The sequence below is a fragment of the Thermobia domestica genome, chromosome 15, assembly GCF_964235325.1.
Source record: "Thermobia domestica chromosome 15, izTheDome1.hap1.1, whole genome shotgun sequence".
NCBI classification, from domain to species: Eukaryota; Metazoa; Arthropoda; class Insecta; order Zygentoma; family Lepismatidae; genus Thermobia; species Thermobia domestica.
This window is the reverse complement of record NC_137468.1, coordinates 125,391,766-125,410,727: the sequence shown is the minus strand read 5'-3', so window position 1 is coordinate 125,410,727 and position 18,962 is coordinate 125,391,766.

The following is an 18,962-nucleotide window of genomic DNA, read 5'->3' as shown; positions in this document are numbered from 1 at the left end:
TTTTCAATTGAAAATAACTAGCAATTTACAATTCTGGTTATACATTTGGTTCTTCAGTATGTCAGCAACTATCGATTATCGAGAGTCTGCTTGATCTTTGAAACAGTTCGTTCGGTATATTGAATGACCTCACATTTGAATTGTAAATGTATACTACCGATTAGCAAGAGCCTACTTCACCTTCCGAACTCCTTTAGCCCTACTGAGTAGACCCAAATTTCAATTGTAAATGAAACAGTATTTACGACAATCCTTTCTTCCATTTAGTCTTAAATAAGTTATTAACAAACGTTCAGGACCTAACGATTACCGACAGTCTGCTTCATTTTTCAAACACTGCTTTCGCAATTGTGTGACCTTACTTTTGGACACTAAATATCTGACAATTTACGAAAATTCCGTTCTTTCATTTCATTCTAAATTATTTCGAAAAGTACCGATCAGCTAGAGTTTCATTATGTACGCAATACACCTTTCGCCCTACTCAAAGGACACTCACTTTTCAAATGTAAAAAATTGAAAATATTCTTGAATTATGTTTTGCAAAAATTTTAATTATGCCTTCAACTAGCGATTCAAAACAGTTCGCATCAGGTTCCTAGCACTACTTTCGCTTTAGTGAATTGACACACTTTTTAATCGAAGATATCTGATATTTTATGACAATTCCGTTCAGCTAGAGTTCGCTTACGTACCAAATACACCTTTTTCCTTCAAATAGATTACTTTCTAATTGTAAAATGTGTTAATTCGGGACCCTTCTGTTCTACATTTCATTCCTGCGTAATTAACGACCTCGTCTTCGAAGCTCCCGTATCCCCTTAACGAATAAACCCACTTAACAATTGTAAATATCTGACAAATTACAACAATTCTGTTCTTTTCATATACATTAACATGCAATTAACAAACGTTCAGTGAGAGTCTGCACTATCTTTTAAAACGCGTACAAACATTAACTATGAACATACGTGTAGATGCATTAAGAAAATACATTATTTTTTTCTACCTTTTATAATATTTTTGCAAGCTAGAATATCTTATATGACGACGACGACACTGACGAGGGTAATACGTAGTATAAGGCAAGCGGTATGTTTAGTAACTACGACGATTTTACGCTATTTTTTAGCATTCAAGTGTTGGTATGTTTCCGCTTGGTACGTGGGGAACTTGTCGTTCTCAAATATAGCCTTCGAAATGAAAATTATGAAGAAATGGTATCATTTAACCATAGTAGTATGTCATTGTCTTGCGGTTGAAAATACGCGGCTATTAAATCGACGTCCTGTTTTTTTTAAAAGAGTCTCAATCAGCTATTTTGTAGGTATTGATTTGATTACTACGTTATAAACTCGTTTTATTTCCGTTTCTTTTACTTTCTCGTCATTTTTACGAGATAAGTGATGTAGTATTTTTGATGTGTGATGGATTTTCTATAAAAATAAAATATGACTCCTTATTTTGTACGTTAATTACTATTGGAGCTGTGAGTTATATTTTACAAAATGGATTTCGTAAAAAAAACGCTGTAAAAAAAACTACGCCAATTTTTGCAAAATATATTTTAACCCGTGCGTTGCGAGGTCGGTTCGTTGTGCTGACAACCAATTGAATTGCGAGTTGTGCTTTCGTGCTTCAACATCAACAACAACAACAACAACAACAACAACAACAACATAATAATAATAATAATAATAATAATAATAATAATAATAATAATAATAATAATAATAATAATAATAATAATAATTATAATAATAATGTTTGTGATTATGAATGTTAAGAATAGAATTCTACTTTAATTTTGTCTAAATGACGGTACAATGAGGGATTTTAGGGTTTGACTCAGTCTGGTCAGTCAAATGACGGGTTTCTAACCACAAAACTAGGCCCAGACTGACTTCCCTCCCCTCTCCTGTGTCAGGTTGTGCCAGGAATGCTTAGATCCCTAAAAAAATTCAAATTCACATTAGACATGTTAAGAACAAGCATATTTTTTTTATGATTGATTGCTTTTGTTGATTATTTTTTCTTTCTTTCTTTCACAGAACGAGCAACGAAACCCCGAACAGCAAAACATCAAAAAGGGATGAAAACGAAAGTGAAATCAAAGTCGGAAGAGCAACACAAAGCTGCTTCTTAAGCTGTGGAAAAATAAGGAACATACACCCAGAACAGTATCTCTAACTTGTGATCAAAGTGGACGTCACGGGCGGCACCAGACAAAGGATTCACCATGTGATATTGAACATGTTCGAGCTCGCATCAAGAAATTGCCTCGCCACAAGAGCCACTATTCCCGCAAGAAAAACTGCAACAAACAATACGTGACAATATTCCATTCGAAAGTGTTGGTGGTCGATATTTGCGACATATTTCAGAACTAATTAACTAACGGAACTTTCGTAAATTCCTAGCTATTAGCAATTGAAGATTTGTTCTATTCAATAGGGCAATAGAAGAAATGGAAGATGAAATAGAAAGGAAAGTAGTGTATCAAAGAAGAGGCAGGCTCTCTTTGATCGTTAATTGCGTAGGAAAGGTTAATGAACGGAATAGATAAATTATCAGATGTCTAGAACTAAATAGAGTGTCATCATTTGGGACTAAAGGTGTGATTGGTACGTAAACAGACTGTAGCTTATCATTAGTTTGCGACACATTTTAGAATAAAATGAAAGAACGGAATCGTTGTAAATTGTCAGATATATCCAATTGGAAAGTAAGTCCATTATCTAAGGTGAAAGTAGTGCTTGGAACCTTAGGCGGACTGTTCCAATGGGTAGTAGAGAACATACTTAAAAAAGTTTGATCGAACATAATTCTCAAAATCGTCATATTTTTACATTTGAAAAGTGAGTTAACAAGAAAGAGCGTGAGGGGTTCGTATGCTGTAACAGAGTTTGGTGGTAGTTAGTTACTGATATATTTATGAATGAAATGAAAGAATACAATTGTAGTAAATTTTTGAAATTTACAATTAAAATCTGGACGTTCAATATTGCTAAGTGTCTGTCTCTATGATGAAGCACACTCTCGCTAATCTTTAGGTAATAAATTCAATAGGGCGCAGGAATGTTTATAAGCCGAAATAATTTTTGGTGATCGGTAGTTTCCAAGATATATAAAAATAAAAGGAAGGAACGGAATTTTCGTATATTGTGAAATACATTTACTTTTAACACATTGAGCGCCGTGTATATCAAAAAAATTTACACACCGGTTTTCCTTCCTGGGCCATGTGTATCAGTTTATATACACAGTCGAAATCACTGTCTGGCCACAGGAAAATCACGTGGTACACCCTCCCGGGCCAAGTTGACCTTGAGAAAGGTCATGCATTGTTATACTCATTGACAATTTTTTCCCCTTCAAAAATTAATAGTTTTCAATTGTTGACAAATTTTAAAGCGTGTATCAGAATTTATACACGCGGCCCAAAACAACTAAATTTTTTTCTTGATTTGGTTTTGACGTAAACTTTTACCAAATTTTTGTCGCTCGTGTCTTTTGTTTCTTTCAATAGACCTACAGTATAGTGTCCTCGAGTCAAAACGTCTAGAAAAACAATATGTGACATTGAAATTGAGTCCATTTTGATGGACTCTGACGCTGAAGATCTAGATGTGAATACTTCAGATGATGAAAATTCTGATATGTTAGTAGACTCTGATCTCGATCCGGAGTAGTTTCCTGAAGCAGCTGATGGTTCAACAGTTCTTCTGACGAGGCTGCTGAGGGTATGGCAATTTCCGACATACTGTTTAGTTACGCAAATGAAACCAATACGGATCCGACTAATGAAAGTACTATGTCAGTGTCGCAAGGACTAAATATACCTGATAATCCACCTTCTTCACAAGAAGACAGTGTACCGGTTTCGAATCTGTTAGAGAGAATTTTGGAAAACATTTCGTGGAGTAACTCAAGTGACAATCACCCTGTTTTTATGTTTACAGGAAAAAGTGGTATTGACCCTACTATTAGTGGTATTTTGGGTCTTGCTAATCCGATAGATTACTACGAGTTGTTCATCTATCCTGAAATACTCAAGATTATTGTTGATCAAACTAATTTGTATGCAATGCAACAAATTCAAAAGATTGACGATGTTTCTCCTATCGCAAGGATACACGATTGGACAGCTACATATATAACGGAGGTGCGTAAATTCGTAGGACTTACATCCATCCCACTCGCTTATCGTCTTCTCCAATCTAAAATTCATTTGATTGGAACTTTGAGGTCAAACAGAAAGCATATCCAGAAAACAAGTCCTTGATGCGAAATTGAAACAGGGAGAAACAGTTGGAAAAAGAGACTGTAGAAAGAGTGACAGTGTTGAAGTGGAATCACAATAGAGATGTTTTGATGTGTTCGACAGTACACTCCACAAATGATCGCGTGACCAAAACTTCTAGAGGTAAAGAAATTCAGAAGCCAAAGTGCGTAGTGATCAGATGGATTATAACGAACGGAAGTCATCAATCGATGTTAGTGATCAGATGGCAACATACCGAACAGCTTCGAGGCGCTGCACAAAATGGTATAGAAAGGCTGTATTAGAAATTATTTGGGGAACAAGTCTCGTTAAAGCATACTGTTTGTACAATGAAAACACAAGAAACACAGATCAATCGATTTAAGAATTTCATGAGTCAGTTCTGGAGAGCATGTTAGGTTTGACTGAATCGATGATCACCCATCGTTCCACAAGAAAGCAGCATAACCTGATTGACAAATATGATGCAGGAAACTCATCGAAAAAGGTTAGAGGAAGATGTGTTTCTTGTTAAAAGAGGCATGACACAAAAGGATCGACAACGCAAGGCAAGAGAAAGTATGCGACCCGAGTATCAACAGTTTGTGATACCTGTGAAAATAATATGTTTTTGTGCAAGGAATGTTTCAATTCTAGCCACTAAGAACCCTAAAGTGCTCAAGATCTTTGTGTTAAGTGTAAGTTTATCAATATAAAATGAAGAGAATGTGAGAAAGTTAAATTAACAGAACAAATAATGATGAAAGAAAGTAGATTTTCAATATTCATATTTACACTCATAAAGTTCTTTTACCGCTGACGCTTATGCTTGAAGAGAGTGAAACTCGAACTGATCTGAATTCGAGTCCATCACATTCGATGGAACCCATCACAATCTGAAAAATTTGGAAATTGAAATTTTATCACATACTATAAAAATAGTTATTGTAGATTTTTAGAACTGACACTAAAAGTAAACTATTGTATTTGGTTTTCTGAATAATACATATATAAAAAATAAAGGTATAAATTCAATGATTTTCACCACTTATATTTTTGACAAATATAACATATAGGCTGAACCCAAGAGTGCGGGCAGACTCTCACGGGGTGTAGTAGTTGGAAACAACTCTTTATACAAACCTAGGTATGTAAGTGTTCACATACAAGGGGCCAGAAAAAAGTCTTCACTGTGTATAAAAATGATACATGAAGCCCCGGAAGGAAAACCAATGTGTATCAATCCAGATACACACGGCCTGATCGTGTAACCGTCCCAAAGGCATTTTGGCCCAAAAGGGTGAACCAGCAGATCTTCCTTCGGCGCTCAAGGGCGCAGGAATGTCTATAAGCCGAAGTAATTTTTGGTGATCGTTAGTTTCCAAGATATATTAAAATAAAAGGAAGGAACAGAGTTTTCGTATATTGTGAAATACATTTACTTTTAAAAATTAAATGTATTTGGCATTATGAAGGAAGTTTTTCGGAGATGAAGCATAAATTAAAGGATTAAATGAGCATTAAATGAGACAACGGAATTATTGTAATTTGTCAGCTATTTACAATTGGTGAGTTCATTTAGAAAGTGGAAAGGAGTGTATATAAGTTGAGCAGACTCTTGATCATTGGTGGTTACTCACATATGTAGGAATAAAAACAATCAGCTGAACTGCCGTAAATTGCCACCTGTTTACAATTAAGAAGTGGGTCCACTAAGTAGGGCGAAAGGTGGGTTTCATACCCAAGCAGACTCTTGGTGATCGTTCGTTACTGAACAAAATGAAATGAAATGAAATACGTATTTGAGTTTTACGTCCCACTATTATGCTGCTACTGAACAAATTTAGAATAAAATGAAAAAGTGGAATTGACAGTAAATAACAGATATTTGGAGTTAAAACCTCAGTCCAATACCTTACCCAAAAGCCGTGCTTGGTATCTGAAGCAGACTCTTGGCGCTCGCTAGTTTACGACATAATTCAGAAGAAAATAAAAAAAAAGCTCATAAATTTATAATTGAAAAACGAGTCTTCTGAGCAGAGCAAAAGGTCAAATTGGAACCAGAAGGAGTGTCACGCTGGTCGTTGTTTGTTGACATACTTAGGAATAAAACAAAACAACGGAGTTGTAAAATTTTAGATATATACAAAAGGTAAGTGGGGTATTTCAGTAAAGGCAAAGCAGTCTTTGGATGATGAAGCTGGGTCTTGCTGATCGTTAGTTACTGAAATATTTAAGAATAATATCAAATAACGGAATTTTCCTAATTTGTCACATATTTAAAATTGAAATGTGAGTCTATTAAGTAGGGCCAAGTAGTGCAAGCATAAGTAGATTCTCGATAATCCTTAGTTGTCGACATTTTTCATAATGAAATGAAAACGCACAATTGCCGTAAATTGTCAGATCTTTGCAATTGAAAGGTGAGATTATTCAGTATGGCGAAAAAACTCTTACAAAGATGATTCAATCTCCCGCTAATCTTTAGTTGGTGATATACATAAGAATAAAATGTATGGAAACGGAATTGTAAAATGTAAAGACATTTTTAATTGAATACTTCTTAAATTCAGTAGTTCGAAAGCAAGTTTGAAGTCGAAGTAAACTCTTGGTGAACGTTAGTTTCTTACATATTTAACAATCGAAGGAAGGAACGCTATTGTAGTACTTTGTAAGATATTCACAGTTGAAACGTTAATCTATTTAGCAGGACAAAAGAAGTTTTCAGGAGATTAAGCAAAATCTCGCTGAACGTTAGTTAGCTACATATATAAGAATGAAATGGGATAACCGAAATTTCTTAATTTGACAGATATTTACAACTGGTCAGTGAGGACATTCAGTACGTCGACATTCATTCAGAGATGAAGCAGACTCTCGCTACTCTTTACTTGCTGGAATACATGAGTATAAAATGTATGAACATAAATGTAAATTGTTTGACATTTTCAATTGAATAGTTATTAAATTCAATAGGGCGAAAGGAATGTTGGGAAGTCGAAGTATACTCTTTGTGATCGTTAGTTTCTGACACATTTAAGAATCAAACGAAAGAACGGAATTTTAGTACATTGCAAGATATTTACAATTGAAAAATGAATCTGTTTAGCAGGAGGAGAGAGGTGTTTCTTACATCAAGAAAAATCGCGCTGAACGTTACTTACATATTTTCAAATTAAATGAGAAAACGGTGGTGTCGTAATTTTTCAGATATTTACAATTGATAAGTGAGTTCATTCAGTAAGGCGAAAAGTGTCTTTGGAAAATAAAGCTGTCTTTTGTTGATCTTTAGTAAGTGACAGAAGTGTCGTAAATTTTCAAATGTTTTAAATTTAAATGTCTGTCCATTGAGAAGGCCAAGGTGTGGTTGCTACATAAGCGGACTCAAGCTTTTTGACAGGTTCTGAGCTATTGTAGAGTAAAATGATATAATGGAATTCACGAATATTATTAGATATTTAAAAATAAAATATGTCCATTTACTAAGGCGAAATGCGTGCTTGGAAGATGATGCGCATTCTTTGCATTCGCTAGTTTAAAACATATTTAAGAGTAAAATAAAAAAAATATATTTCTAATATATTTACAATTAACAAATGAATTCAATCAGCAGATGCAAAGGAATAATAAGAAGCTAAAACAGAATCTTGCTATTCGTTAGTTACTGACATATTTAATAACGGACAGAATAAAACGATAGAACGGAACTGAAGTTATTTGTCAGATGCTTACAATAGAAAAATTAATGCATTTGGTAGGGCGAAAGGGGTGTTTCAAAGATTAGCAAACTCCTGCTAATCCTTATTTTGCGACATATTTATGATCAAAACGAATCTCGATAATTGAAGCTATTCACAATTGAAAACTTTTCCTATTCAGTAGACCAAGGGAAGAGTTGAGGAATTAATACAGAATATCGTAGGCGTTAGTTACTGATATATTTAAGTTCAAAAGAATGATTCAACTCTTGGTGAGGGTTTGTTAATTGCTTATTTAAGACTGAATGGAAGAATGGAATATTGGTAAATTCTGTTTCATTAACAATTGGAAAGTTATTAAATTCAATAGGGCGAATAAAATGAATTAACGGAACTCTTGATGAACGTTGATTAATTACTTATTTAAGACTAAATGGAAAAATGGAATAGTAAATTCTGTTTTATTTTCGATAGAAGTGTGGGTGTGTTCAGTAGGCTAAAGGAGTTCGGTAGTTGAAGTATATCCTTACTAATGGGTAGTAGTCGGTATATTGGACAATGAAATGTAAGAACAAAAACTGTACCAAGTAAATTGTTAACCATATTCAAAGAAAAGTATAAAATTCAATATGGCAAAAGTAGTATTTGGAAGACAAAGTAAATTGCTAAATGAGTTCATTCATTAAGGCGAAAGTTTGTTTTCTAGATGAGGCAGAACTGGTTCGTCGTTAGTTTAGTACATATGTTACGTAACATATGTTTACAATTAAAAAGAGAGTTAATCGAGAGCGACGACAGGTGTGTTTGGTATATAAGTAGACTCTAAATCCTGGTAAATGTTAGATAGTTACATATTTAAGAATTTAATGACCACAGAATTGTCGTAATATGTCAGATACATACGATTGGTAATTGAGTTCATTCAGTAAGGCGAAATTAGTGTTTGGAAGATGAAGCTGTCACTTGTTGATCGTTAGTTGCTGACATTTTTAGCAATAAAATGTTTCAGCGGGAGCGTCGTAAATTGTCACGATTTTACAACCAAGAAGTGAATCTACTTAGTAGGGCAAATGGTTTGTTTCGTACATAAGCAGACTCCTGGTAAATATTAGTTACTGAACAATTTTAGAATAAAATGAAATAATGGAAGTGACGTTATTGTCAGATGTTTAGATTTGAAACGTGAGTGCATTTACCAAGCAGAAAAGCGTGCTTGGAGGTTGATGCAGATTGTTGGCGTTTGGCAGATTGACATAAGTAAGAATAAAATAAAATAAACAATTCTGAGATAATTATAATTGAGAAAACAGTCCACTCAGCAAAGAAAAAGGAGTAATTCGAAGCTTTAGCAGAGTCTTGCAGGACGTTTCTTGCTGACATATCTGGGAATAAAATTTGTGTGTATTGACGTAAACTGTCAGTATCAACAATAGTTAATTGTGCCAGTTCAGTAAAGCCAAAGCAGTGTTTGGAATTGAAGCTGGCTCTTGCTGAATGTTAGTTAGCAAGATATTTAACAATAAATAGAAATAACGAAATTGTCAAATTTTGTCAGATATTTACAATTCAAATGTGCGTCTATTACTTCGTGCCAAAGGGTGTTTGGAAGCATAAATTGATTCTCTCTAATGGGTAGTTTCCGCCATCTTTAAGAATGATAGGAAAGTTTGCAATTGTCGTAAATAGTCGATATTTACAATTGAAAAGTAAGGGACAGTATTGCTAAGGGACAGTTTCAAAGATCTAGCAGGATCTTGCTAACCTTTTCGAGATTACATACATAAGAATAAATGTATGAACGAAATTGCAATTGTTAGTGATTTTCAAATGAATGATATTAAATTCAATAGTTCAAAAAAAAGTTGCAAGTCGAAGTAAACTCTTGTTGATCGACAGTTTCTAACACATTCAAGAATCAAGCAAAGAAACGTAATTGTCGTACATTGTATGATATTTACATTTGAAAAGTGAATCTATTTAGCAGGACGAAATAGTTGTTCGAGGATGAAGCAAAATATCGCTCAACGTTAGTCAATTACAATTGATAAGTGAATTCATTCTCTAAGGGAAAGGAAGGGTTTGCAAGATGAAGCAGTCTCTTGTTGTTCGTTAGTTAGTACTTTATCTGCGGTACTTCTTTCGTCCTTATAAATATTTTTATTTTTCAACTCTAAATATCTTATAATATACTACAATTCCGTTACTACCTTTGATTCTTAAATCTCTCAGAATCCAATGACCAACTAGAGCTTACTTCCAAAAAGTCTTTTCGCCCAGTTGAATTTGTTAACTTTTCAATTTAAAATATCTAACTATTTAAAATTATGTTCATACATTTTATTCTTAAGTATGATAGCAACTAAGTATTAGCGAGAGTGTGTTTCATCTTTGAAACAGTTTTTTCATACTGAATGACCTCACTTTTCAATTGTAAATGTCTGACCAATTAGGATACTTCCGGTCTTTCATAATTCGTAAAATATAGCGATCGACTAGAGTCTGCTTATATACCAAACACACCTTACATACTACTTAATCAGCACTTTCTCTAATTGTAAACATGTGACATTTTACGGGTTTTGCTTACTCATTTTACTCCTACGTAACTAACGATCAACAAGGTCCTTCCTCATCTTTGAAACTTTTCCATTCGCTTAACAGAATGTACTTAATAATCAATTGAAAATATCTGACAAATTAGGACATATCTGTTTTATGATAAAATATTAAATATGTATTAACATAGGTTCAGCGAGCGTCTGCCTCTTCTTCGAATCACCTCTATCGCCCTGCTAAATATTTCACTTATCAACTGTTAAAATCTTAAAATATCTGACAAGATAACAGGTAAAAGTTTAACACTTTACATTTCATTGTAAATGAAACAGAATTTACGACTATTCCATTCTTCCATTTGGTGTTATATAAGCAACTAACAAACCTTCATCAAGAACCTGAATCATCTTCGACACGCTTCTTTCCTCCTTCTAAAAGGATTCATATTTCAAAATGTGAATAACCTACAATGAACGACAATTCCGTTCCTTCATTTCATCGCCCTATTGAATTTAATTACTTTACAATTCAAAATGATTAACAATTAACATTACAATTGTTATGAAACATAATTTACGACAATTCCATTTTTTCGTTTAATCTTAAATAAGGAACTAACAAACGTTCATCAAGAGTTTGATTCATTTTCGACACGCTTCTTCCGTCCTTCTAAAGGGATCCATTTCTCAATTCCGTTCCTTCATTTTATACGCCCTATAGCGTTTAATAACTTTTCAATTGAAAATACCTAGCAATTTACAATTCTGGTTATACATTTGGTTCTTCAGTGTGTCAGCAACTAACGATTATCAAGAGTCTGCTTGATCTTTGAAACAGTTCGTTCGGCATATTGAATGACCTCACATTTGAATTGTAAATGTCTTCTACCGATTAGCAAGAATCTACTTCATCTTCCGAACTCCTTTAGCCCTACTGAGTAGACCCACATTTCAATTGTAAATGAAACAGTATTTACGACAATCCTTTCTTCCATTTAGTCTTAAATAAGCTATTAACAAACGTTCAGGACCTAACGGATACCGACAGTCTGCTTCATCTTTCAAACACTGCTTTCGCAATACGTGTGACCTTACTTTTGGACACTAAATATCTGACAATTTACGACAATTCCGTTCTTTCATTTCATTCTAAAATATTTCGAAAAGTACCGATTAGCTAGAGTCTCCTTATGTACGCAATCCACCTTTCGTCCTACTCAAAGGGCACTCACTTTTCAAATGTAAAAAATTGAAAATATTTTTGAATTATGCCCTCAACTAGTGATTCAAAACAGTTCGTATCAGGTTCCTAGCCCTACTTTCTCTTTAGTGAATTGACTCACTTTTTAATCGAAGATATCTGATAATTTATGACAATTCCGTTCTTTCATTTCTTTCTAAAATATGTCGAAGAGTTCCGAGCAGCTAGTGTCTGCTTAAGTACCTAACACACCTTTTGCCCTTCTCATTGTTACACTCTTTTTAATTGTAAAAAATGTGTAAAATGTGAACACTCTTTTTAAAAGTAAAATATGATCCTTCCGTTCATTATTTTTTCCTACGTAACTATCGATCACGAAGTGAATGCCTCGTCTTCGAAACACCCTTTCGCCTTAACGAATAAAGACAGGTTCAAAGATTTGTATCTCACAAATTACAACAATTCTGTTCTTTACTTTAATCTTAATATGCATTTAACAAACGTTCAGCGAGAGTATGTGTCTCACATTCGAAGCACCATTTTGTTATCCTAAATAGATTCTCTTTCCAACTTTAAATATCTTACAATGTACAATTCTGTTTCTTAGTTCAAGAGCTCGGGGGTAAAAAAGTGATAACCTCCATTTCTCGAAAATTTTAGTTCCGTGAATTAACAATGCGACAAACCTCTTTTCCGTGTGTTAAAGATGAGAGACCTTTGATTTTCGTATGTAGATAGCACAAAAGGGCACGGTGACATCCCACTTTGTTAAAGTTTACTCACGTAGAAGGTGACAACCTGTAGTGAAACATGGAATCGTATGCAAGGCAGCATGAAGTTTAACCAGAATAAATTGTCGACATGGTGGAAATTTCAAGTGTCATTAGTGGTGTGAGTGATCCTGATGCTGCCGGTAATATTAATGAGATCAGCATCATCTGAAATGAATTCAGTACGTATTTCAACCCCTGCGGTGCGAGGTCGGTTCGTTGTGCTCAGAAGCAATTGAATTGCGAGTTGTGCTTTTGTGCTTCAAGAAAAAATTATAATAATAATAATAATAATAATAATAATAATAATAATAATAATAATAATAATAATAATGTTTGTGAGAATGAATGTTCAGAATAGAATCCTACTTGAATTTTAACCAAATGACTATTGATTAAGGTTTCGGTTTTTAGGGTTCACTCGGTCTGGTCGTCAAATGACGGGGTCGTACGAACAAAACTAGGCCCAGACTTACTTCCCTTCCCTCTGCTTTTTCGGGTTGCGCCAGAAATGCTTAATGCCCTCAAATATAATTCAAATTCAAATTAGGGATGTTAATCGGAAACGTAATTCTTTATGATTATTTCCTTCTATTCATTATTTTTTCTTTCTTTCTTTCACAGAATGAGCAACGAAACCTCGAACAGCAAAACATCATAAAGGAATGAAAACGAAAGGGAAATCTAAGTGGACAGATCAAGGGAAAGTTGCTTTGTACTCAGGGTGAAAACTATATAACCAAAAGAGGGAAAGGAATTATTTCAAACGCGCTCCGAATTAATGAAGATTGTATATTGAGTTAGAAGTGCTTTGTGAAAGTTAACGGTGTCAACGACCATATTTTTCACAAGTGTTGGATGAATTACTGTTACAACACACAAAACGATTATGTTTTGGGATTTATTAAGCCACATAAAATAAAGAGAAAGTATAAGGCACAAAATCCAGAGAAGAGTAATATTTCAATTGATTAGTATGTTAGGGATTCGACGGAAATTTGCGCGTGTAAGAAGGCCTTTGTAAGTATACATGGCTTACAGAGCTCTCTCAAAAGGTTCGACCTTTTAGTTCAGAAGATTGTAAGCTGTGGAAAAAATTAACAACATACACCGGCAACAGTATCTCCAACTTGTTATCACCGTGGACGTCACGGGCGGCAACAAAGAAAAAATTCACCAACTGATATTGAACATGTTCGAGCTCACATCTACAAATTGCCTCGCCACAAGAGTCCCTATTCTCGCAAGAAAAACTACAACAAAGAATACATGACAATGAAATATTCCATTCGAAAGTGTGATGATGATTACCGTAAAACTTACTGTACCAATATTATACCAGTTTCAACAGACAAGTACAGAAGAATATTTACAGAAGATTTCAATATTTCATTCAAAGCACTTAAATTTGATGCTTGTTCTGAATGTCACCGACTATAGATCGCTATTACTGATCCTAAGTACCGAGGAGATCACGAGGCTCTGAAGGCTGCCGAAGAGAAAAAGCAATTGCACTAACGTAAAGCTGAAGCAGGACAACTCAGCATTTAAATACATCAAGAATGTGCCAGAAAAGCTCCATCACATAAAGCACTCAAATTCGACATGCAGCAAAATATTCCTACACCAAAGTTGTACACTAGACCTAAGTTTTACGAAGGAAAAATGTTTACGTACATCTTTAATGTTCATGATTGCGACAAAACACCTTTTGATGTCATTCTTACTTTTCTGCCACGTGGTGAAGCGGTTGAAATCACCCAATAGGTTGACGTCACCGAGTGATAATGCTTGTAACAGTTAATTTCGGAAAGCTTCTAAGATTTACTGAGGAGTGTTCTTGTGCGGTCTATAGAAGCACCCAATAAACACAGAGCTACATTTTGAAATAAACACTTCGACCCAAATAAATTCACAATACTGTTCAAGATCCAATCTTCTCTTGCTCTTCCACTTATTATTTATACAAATTATCACTCTACCTCCGAGAGTTATGAGTTCTTTACGAAAGATCGAGAAAATATTTGAGAAAAGAAGTTCACTGTTAATCGCAGATTAATTGAGTCACAATTCAGACACTGCAAGGCAATCCAGTTCAATTATCCCGCCTTGGTAGATTGAGAACGCGAGTATTTTGTTTTTAATGGTACGAATATTCTGGTATTAAATATTAAAACAACTGGTGGAGTCTGGACTAAATGGACCACGGTTTATGTGAATATCATCACAAAGTAAGAGGAGATAAAAGAGACTGAGCTACTATTATTTTTATTCTTGAATCATACCTTGTCACACAATCAATGGTAGTTCCTCTGTCACTTTCACTGGTAGCTAAGAAAGCACATGGCGGTCTCCTTGGTTTGGAAGCAGTATCAATTTAATGGAAGGATCTTTCACTGCACATTAGTTCTTGTTTAAATGGCAGCACATTAGTTGGGAAAGTGACAGAACCGAAGAGAGATGACGACACAACACGCATCCAAACACCACACATAACCACACCAAAAAAAAAAAAAGTAAAAAATAAGAGCACCATTTGCATCGACCTGGAGCCTGACGCCTGCATTGTCATGACTTGTTAAATATATCAGATACGAACGATCTCAAGAGTTACTTTGGCTTCCAAAAGCTCCTTCGCCCTATTGAATTTAATAAGATTTCAACTGAAAATGTCTGATAATTTTTAATTTCGTTCTTACATTTCATTCTTAAATATGTCAACTACCGAATAGCGTGAGTCTACTTCACCTTCCGAATCTCCCTTTTCTTCTGCTCAATAAACTCAGATTTTAATTCAAATAAGACAATTTACGACAATTCCTTTCTTTCATTTAGCCTTAAATATGCAATTAACAAACGTTCAACAAGAGTTTGTTTCACTGTCAATACATTGTTTTTTGTGCTGCTAAATAGATTCACTTTGTAGCTATGATTATCTTACAATGTTTACACGACTCTAAAAGTGCATTACCACCTGCAATTCTCGTTTTCCTGCAATAGCAGGCAACCCAAAAAGCTCGGTAGTTGGGTTCGTTCCGATTCGAAAGGCGTTGGACCAAACCTCAATTTTGTTAAAAATATATCAGTTTAGCAAACTGAAAAATAAGGAAATAAAACAAATTGTTAAGAATGACAATTTTATTATCGTGACGGTGTTGGATGACATCAAAAGCAGTTCAAAAAAGATGAATGGCAAAAGACACATATCAGAAAAAATATTCTCCCCCCCAAAAAAAAAGAATTAAAAAAAAGAAAAAGTTACATAAAGTAAAGGTTTCATATAAAAGCCTCAACCAAAATTTTGAAAATTGACACGCGACAGGCAAGAATAACTGGACCGAAGTGAATAAAATTGTGCACAGGTATTGCAGACGTAAAATATGGGAATACAGGCTTCATATTTTCCTGAAAAAAAAAACGGTAGGGTGGGCCACGGACCCCTCCAAACCCTTGATCACGAGATATCAAAAATGCTAGTAACAGTATGTCAGATGTGTGTAAAGGACAGGAAGAATTGTAACGAAACTTTTTTCTATGAACAACACGCAAACAATAAAAAATATACGACTTTTTAATGTTCTGCGGAAAACAGTTTTAGGGTGCAAAAGCCCCCACGAAAAATTTTGAAATTTGACGTCCTAAAGGTAAGAAGAAGCGAACCGAACTAAATTAAATTTTGCACAGATATTATAAACATAAAATGAGGGAATACGAGTTTCTTATTTTCCTTTAAAAAACGGCTGGGTAGGGCACGGACTTCTCCAAACATTTGATCATGAAATATCAAAAGTACTAGTAACAAATGTCAGATGGGTGTAGAGGACATGAAGAATTGCAACGAAACCTCTTGTATGGACAATACGCAGAAAATAAAGGAATACATTTTTTTTTAATTTTCTGCGGAAAGAGTTTTATAGGGTAAAAGAACCCACCCCAAAATTTTAAAGTGGACGCGAGAAAGGTAAGAAGAAGTGAACCGAAGTGAGTGAAATATTGCACAGATGTCGTAGGTTTAAAATGAGGAAATACGGGTTTTGTATTTTCCTGCAAAAAAAAGGTTGGGTGAGGCCCGGACCCCTCTAAACATTTGATCACGAAATATTAAAAGTGCTAGTAACAGTATGTGAGATGTGCGTAAATAACATGAAGAATTGCAACGAAACTTAATGTATGGATAATATGCATAAAACATACGAATACTGTTTTCTTATTTTCTGCGTAAAAATGGTTTTACGGGGAAAAGCACCCACCCAAAATTTTGAAAGTTCACGAACGAAAAGCAAACACAAGTGAATCTAAATGAATGAACTTCTGCACAAATATTGTAGACGTAAAATGAGTGAATACGGGTTTCCTATTTTCCTGGAAAAAACTGTTGGAAAGGGAACGGAAACTTCCAAAGATTTGATCACGAAATATTAAAAGTACTAGTAACAATATGTGAGGTGTGTGTAAAGGAAATGAAGAATTGCAACGAAACATTTTGTATGGAAAATAACCATAAAATAAATCAATACGAGTTTCTTATTTCTCGCGGAAAAACTGTTTTAGGGGTCAAAAGCTCCCACCCAAAATTTTGAAAGTTGACGCCCGAAAGACAAGAAGATATGAGCCGAAGTGAATGAAATTTGCACAAGTACTGCAGACGTAAAATGAGGATAAGGGTTTCATATTTTCCTGGAGAAAACCGTTAGGTGGGTCGCCGATCCCCACAAACGTTTGATAAGGAAAAATCAAAAATACTATTAATAGTATGTGAGATGTGTGTAAAGGAAATGAAGACTTCAACGAAACTTTTTGTATGGGAGATGCGTTGAAAACAAAAAATAAATATGGGTTTTTCTTTTCTGGGGAAAAACGGTTTTATGGGGCAAAAGGCCCCACCCCAAAATTTAGAAATTTGGCGCCAAAAGGGAAGAAAAAGTTAACCGAAATGAATACAATTTTGCGCAAATATTGTAGACATAAAATGAGGGTATACGGGTTTCGCATTTACCTAAAAAAAAAAAAACGGTTATGTTTATCACGGACTCCTCCGAATCTTTGTTCAGGAAATTTCATAAGCTATAGTAACAGTTTGTCCGATGTCTGTAAATGACATGAAGAATTGCAACGAAACATTGAGTATTGAGAATACACAAAAAGAAAAATAATACTTGTTTCTTATTTTATGCGGAGAGATTATTTTGTGGGCAAAAGAACCCACCCCAAAATTTTGAAAGTTGACTCCCGAAAGGTACGTGTTGTCTCAAAGGTCGAGGGCATTCTTTATTCCTATTTTCAGGCAAAAATTTTCTAAGTCCAGCTTCGGGTATCTTTGGGAAAAAGTAAATCAGGTTCGAACCTCGAAGCCTACCTTTGCAATCAGGAGAAATTTTGCAGATGTGTTTTTCTTCTTTCAAATATAATAAGACTTGTTATTAATTGTATAAAAAAGCAACATTGATTGAAATACTTAATAATACAATATTTCGAAACTTTGTATTAATATCAGCACATGCCTGTTTTTCATTTAGCTCTCCATACGTAATGAAACATTTAGATACGTAAACGAATATTTAAATATGTGAAAGAATGCAAAAAATTAAGACATAGAACACAATTCTCGCCTGAGTACCAAAATAAAAGTCAAAATCGAACAAAAACAGCGTTTGCAGTGGATATGAATCAGAGCCTTGCATGGGCTGGGCGTGTCCTGTTCGGCCTGAACACGAATGCTATAGGGCCGAACCGGGCGTATGTATTTCCGGGCCGAGCCACGCCGGCTCGGTTCGGCCCGGGCGCTCAAAGACGGATTGGAAACTAATGTTGTCATTTTTTCCTTAAATGTCCTCCACTACCCCTGCCTTTGCCGTGTTCGTACGGTCTTACTGTCAGTCTATGTTAATCGTAATGTGTTTGGGAAACTGACTTCTTATTCAAGACTGCAAAGTACTGTAATACTACTAATATTACTACTTCTATTACTACTACTTCTATTATTACTACTACGACCACAGTTAACACTACTATAACTGCTACGATTTCACGTCAGAGTTGACATGTCTGGTGGTACAGAATTTACCTTCTAAGTACAGTATTTTATAACAAGGCTTGTCAAACAGAGTGAAATATCCCTATTTTCATTTTCCAACCATTTTTGATATTAAATCGACCTTTGCGAGGTGAAAAAGGAAGATACGACAAAAGGAAAACAAAATTATTTTAAAAGCATTATCATCAATATTTTGCATTCCAAAATACGAAATGTTACTTATAAAACATAACTTTAAAAGTAATATCTACTAAAATGAAAGAACAAATCATGCCATTTTAGGCGTGTGCGTAACAGTAATATACAAAATAAATAAATGAATATTACAATACTTTTGAGGGTCTAGATCATTTAGATTAGATATTGCTATTCCAAAGGTAAACAAAAGAAAAGTTTTTTTTTTTTTTACTTTTGACTGAAAACGTGATTTTGAATTATAT